Source organism: Mixophyes fleayi, chromosome 2 (assembly GCF_038048845.1).
Source record: "Mixophyes fleayi isolate aMixFle1 chromosome 2, aMixFle1.hap1, whole genome shotgun sequence".
In the NCBI taxonomy this organism is placed as follows: Eukaryota; Metazoa; Chordata; class Amphibia; order Anura; family Limnodynastidae; genus Mixophyes; species Mixophyes fleayi.
In genome coordinates this window covers 196708313-196714312 of record NC_134403.1, presented here as the reverse complement: position 1 = coordinate 196714312, position 6000 = coordinate 196708313, and positions in this window count along the sequence as shown.

Sequence of the window (6000 nt, the reverse complement as noted above, 5' to 3'; positions counted from 1 at the left end):
TGGAAACAATCCTAAGTTGTTGCTGATATTATTGTTTTCTGCTGTGGGTACTAATATGAGGTTTGGTGCGCTGTATCCTGCCAGTTATTAGAAACGGAAATCTTCATTTCTCACTGCTTCTGTGGGAGCTTGATAGAACGCTGCATGTCAAAAAATAAGCATTATTGGAAGGTGTATCTCATAACAAGATGAGTTTAAAAGAAAGTCTTTCAAGTGGTTTCAAGTGGTTATTGTATATCTACATCAGGAGGTTTGAAATTGAAGCCCATGAGCTATCTGTATGAACACTTCAAGGCTACAATTGTGGCCCCAACATTAATAAAAATAAGTGGATCCCATTATGAGACTATTTTAGCTCAGGATCATGCACTATATTTATAACATAAACACGAATTTATAACATACTCAAGACCACACTAGGGGCCTGATTCATTAAGGATCTTAACTTGAGAAACTTCTTATTTCAGTCCCCTGGACAAAACCATGTTACAATGCAAGGGGTGCAAATTAGCACACAAATATCAACTTTAAATTTCAGATACCAATAAGCTATTAAGTATTTGTGTGTTACATGAAAAAACAGTCAGTATTTAACTTATGTGCAAAACAGAATACTAATTTGCACCCCTTGCATTGTAATATATGGGTTTGTCCAGGAGACTGAAATAAGAAGTTTCTCAAGTTAACTTAATGAATCATGCCCTAGATTAGAACTTCAATTCAGTAACTTCAATCCAGTGCGACATCTCTGTAAAACGGTCCATTACAATCACTGTTCTCAAACAGCGCTAAGCCCCACACAATATGATACAATAGACTTATTAGACATACTGCATCAACTACTTGTAATCTTACATGTGTGTCAAAATAAACACAAATTCAATTCTTTATTATGTTTTCTAATTACCAATTCATTCACTACAAGGCCACATGGTGGCACTGTGGTCTTTCATTTCATTTTGTGTGGAATACCTAAAATTTGGTGCTTCATGGTAAAAATATTACACACATATATTAATTTTGCCCTCCATGCTTTAGTTTACTAAACACATAATTCACAATGATCAAATATAATCTAGGTGTAGCTGGAAAATATGTACAAAATAAAGAAAAACATTTCATGTGGGCATGTGACATGTTTCAATTACTATAAATAAATATGCATAAATATTAATTTACTTCATAGCATACCACTGGCAGATCCCGGGGGAAAATCAGGGCAATCGTCCCCCCTAGCAGGGGCGAGCTGTCTGCGGCTGCACGCTATGTGCCAGTCCGTGACGGCAGAGACAGACAGACTGCTTGGCCACTCTGTTTTTATTTAAAACAGCATACAGTGTGCGGCCGCGGGCTGCCTTACCTGTCAAAAAGGGGTCGGAGACTGAATCGTCCCCCCAAACAAAATTCTAGATCCGTCCCGGTAGCATATCGCCATTTATTTCCAATCACAAATCCTTACTATATCCTTATAATTTACCCATTTTTAAAATAGAATCCTTGCAAAATATTCATTCATAAACAAAGACAAATCAACTGTCAATTTTCAGAATATAATTTTAGGATTTTTATTGTGTTAAATTTATTAACAATTTATTTTTGAAAATATAATTTTGACACAGCAGAAAATAAAGTATATAATCATATACTACTCATAATGAAGAGAGAATGAAATGGGTGAACAAAATTATAAGACTGGGAGATGTTTCTGCATTTTAAGTATTTTTTTTAACTCATAAATGTTAATTTTCATACAAGTGTATCCAGAAATAATTCTCAAATATAGAATTCCACAAAATTTTAAACACTCAAAGTATGAAGTCAGATACAAGTAAATATAACATCCCCAAATTAAAGAAACAATGGAATTAAAATCTAGCTCTAAACATTAATTATTAAGGTAATGTGTCCACAAAATAAATTTAAGTCTAAAATACTTAGTATAGCATTAGAAAATCTAACATTGCTGAAGGGATCAAGTCTTGCAGAATGGAAGATACCACATACCCAAAAATTAATCCATCCATCCCAGGGCCCTATATACCCATACCTCCACCCTAAAGATTTAGAGTGTAGATATGGCATACCACCAGAGGGGGGGAAGGGGGAGGGAGGAGATCAAACTAAAATGGGCTCTTTAGTTTTTGGACCCTGTAATTAGATCAGAATAAAGTGCACATATTTTGATATATCTGTACACGAGAAACCTATCTTACTAAATTGTCAGATAAATACCAAAGACTGAACTAATTACAATAGAATAAGTAGGGGTACAATCAAGGAAAACTTTTTTCTATTTGTACCTGATTTACACTAGGAAATGCTTAAAAAATTAAAATATATTTGGGCAAATTTCCAGGTGAAGTCCTACCTGTGCCAGAGAAAAACAGTGTAAAACTAGCTTGGGTAGGCAAACAAATGAAAAAAGCTACTTCCATTAAACTAACTCATTCCAAAAAGTGAAATTAAGTCTGGCAGGAAAAATGTGAACATTTTCCACTGATTAAATAGATAAAAATGTTTGTTTTTTATTTAAAAAATACTGAGCATATTCCTTATCTGTTATCTATGTGATTATGTGGGATAGGATTTGTGGGGAAACATAATGTGTGTATTATTTTGTGATATGTTGAGAATTGACACCGATCAGCCACAACATTAAAATCCCCTGCCTAACATTGTGTTGGTTCCCCTGATACTGCCAAATCTGCTCTGACTCGTTGAGGCATTGACTTCACAAGACCTCTGAAGGTGTCCTGTCCTGTAAGTTGTGAGGTGGGGCCTCCATGGCTTGGACTTGTTTTTACAGCACATCCCACAGATGCTCGATTGGATTGAGATCTCTGGAATTTGGAGGCCAAGTCAACACCTTGAACTCTTTTTTTGCATTGTGGCAGGTGGCATTATCCTGCTGAAAGAGGCCACTGCTATCAGGGAATACCACTGCCACGAAGGGGCGTACTTGGTCAGCACACAATGTTTAGGTAAGTGATACATGTCAAAGTCACATCCACATAAATGCCGGGACCTAAGGTTTACCAGCAGAACATTGGCCATTGTATTACACTGCCTCCGACTGCTTGCCTTCTTCCCATAGTGCATCCTGTTGCCATATCTTCCCAGGTAAACGACACCAATGCACCCAACCGTCAACATAATGTAAAGGAAAATGTGATTCATCAGACAAGGCCAGCCTCTTCCATTGCTCCAAGGTCCAGTTCTGGCACTCATATGCCCATTGTAAGTGCTTTTGGAGTTGGACAGGGTTCAACATGGGCACTATGACCAGTCTGCAGCTACACAGATCCATACGCACCATACCCCTACACTTTTGCTAGTTACTAGCCACTGCATACTGGCAACACCCCACAAGCCTTGGCATCAATGAGCCTTGGGCGCCCTTGACCCTGTCACTGGTTCACTGGTTGTCCTTCCATGTTCCATGGACCACTTTTGGTAAGTGCAGTATACCGGGAACACCCCGCAAGACATGCTGTTTTGGAGATGCTCTGACCCAGTCGTCAAGTCCTAACAATTTAGACTTTGTCAAAGTTGCTCAGATCTTTGCCCATTTTTCCTACTTCCAACATATCAACTTCAAGAAATGACTGTTCACTTGCTGCCTAATATATCCCACCCCACGACAGGTGCCATTGCAATGAGAAAATCAATGTTTTTCACTGCAATTGTCACTAGTTTTAATGTGGTGACTAATCATTGTATATATCTTGGTTAAACATACTGGGCTATTTTATTGAATTAAAAAATATTTTGCAATATTATCATTTTATTACTGCTATACGTCTCTGGAATATCTATACATACACTATATGGACAAAAAGTATTCGGCCACACCTGTTAATTAAGGAATTGAGGTGTTTCCATAAGACCCATTGCCAGAGGTGTATAAAATCAAGCATCTAGCCATGCAGTCTCCATTTTCAAACATTCGGGATACAAAATGGCTCAGCTCAGTGACTTCAAGCGTGGTCCTGTGTTAGGATGCCACCTTTGCAATAAGACGGTTCGTGAAATTTCATCCCTGCTGGATATTTCACAGTCATTTGTGATATTATTAGAAAGTGGAAGCGTTTAGGAACAACAGCAAATCAGCCACAAAGCGGAAGACCACATAAAATCAAATATAGAAACTATATGTACTAAATAATGAGATTTACTCTATGAAGAAATAGCAGTATAGTGGTTATTGCCTTTATTCCTCTTGGTTTGAATTATCCTAAGTGCCAATTGCAAGTATAAACATTCACAGATTATATGCACTTTTTTCAATTCATTTGAGCCCTGCACATTAAGGGATTAGTCTGTGTTCATAAAAGAAGTTACTGTGAGATGGGATTTTATTTGGAAAATAATAAAATTTAGTTTTCATTAGAGGTGGATGAACTAAAATAAGAAATCTAATATTTACTTACTTTGTAAGTAAAAATTGAAGACTGTTCCCCATTTAGGTAATTGTAAAGTGTATGGGGTGGGGTATCAACACTCACTGGGTTTATTTCAAACAGGCCAATCAGGAAGAAGATAATGTAGAGCAGTGTGGGACCACTAGAGTGTGTGGGGACCCTGGCCGATGCAGCGAACGGAGCTTTGAAGAAAAGCAAAAATTAGATTTTATTTTAGTTTATCTCATGAAGCTCTACTCCAAAGTATATTTTTTTTCCAGTTTTTTTATGTAGTTATATTTTAAGTATAAACACTACAGTTATTTCATGTACATTATTCTGTTCTATAATATGCAATTGGTTGCTTTACTAGCTCTAAAGCAGCCAGTACTATAAAGTAAAGGTTTAGTCTTATGCAATACTAGGTTAAAAAAACTTTGACTTTTAGGTTGTACTTCATGTTATTTAGGCTTATGTCCTATGTACAGATTATATTTAATATAAGGGCAGTTACTAGACAAACTGGCTTCCAGGATGAACTTGTAAATGCACTCTACCAGTCCATGTAGTTTTTTTTAAATGAGTGTGTTTATACAAAATAGTGGGTGTGACAATGTAAATAGTGGCAAGGTCAGTCAATGGTAGCAAACTGGTACCAGTGTGAACATTGTATGAAAGGAGGAGCAATGATATGTTCCCTTTGACCTGCACCAAATTTAAAATAATGAGCAACATCTATTATTACAACAATATAGCACCAACTGTCACCATATGTAAGAGCCAATTATCCCAGAATTTAATATAGTATATAATAAAACTCTTGTTTTGTATATACTATATATAATACAGCATTAAAGCAATAAAGCTCTTGGTTATTATATACCAAATATAATACAGCATTCTTCATCATAACAGACCTCAATTGTAAAGCATATTAGAAAGTTCCAGGAGGCAGGATTACTCACCACAGGGGGCTGCGTACAGAGTAGGAACAGATATTGAGAATTACATCTAGCATAGAAAGGAGGAGAGAAAAACAGTTTGCAGTTGTCCATATATTAAGAGTAAAAACACAGAGAACCAAACACAACAAGATATGTTGTACTAGACAGGTATAAACAAAATAAAAATACATTCAGAAAATAATATCCTGAAAACAGAAAAAAAGAAGTGGTATAACACCAGAGGATTACTAAAACAAACTGTGGATCCAGGGCCAGCAGTACTATTAGGCAAATTGAGTCCGTTGCTATAAGTCGTAATAAGTGATATCATGTCACTCATTTATTGTTTTTATTTTCCCTGTAGTGCCGTGGGGATTTAAATTAAATGCAACACTTCTTCATTGGCTGACAATGGGCATGAGGTGCTTCCTACCTTTAGTTTTGATCCTGACGGACACTACTCTTCCGTGTCATTGATTGGCTAGTAGAGTTGCATTGCACTGTGTTGTAACCAAACAGCGGCAAACTACCTACCTGTCATTAACACGAATAAGTAGTAGCACTGAGACTGACACCCCTCTCTTTTGCTAGCCACACCATTGGCATTTAAGTGGGCTGGTGCTCGATGTGGAAAGGTACCTAGGTGCCTAGTATCC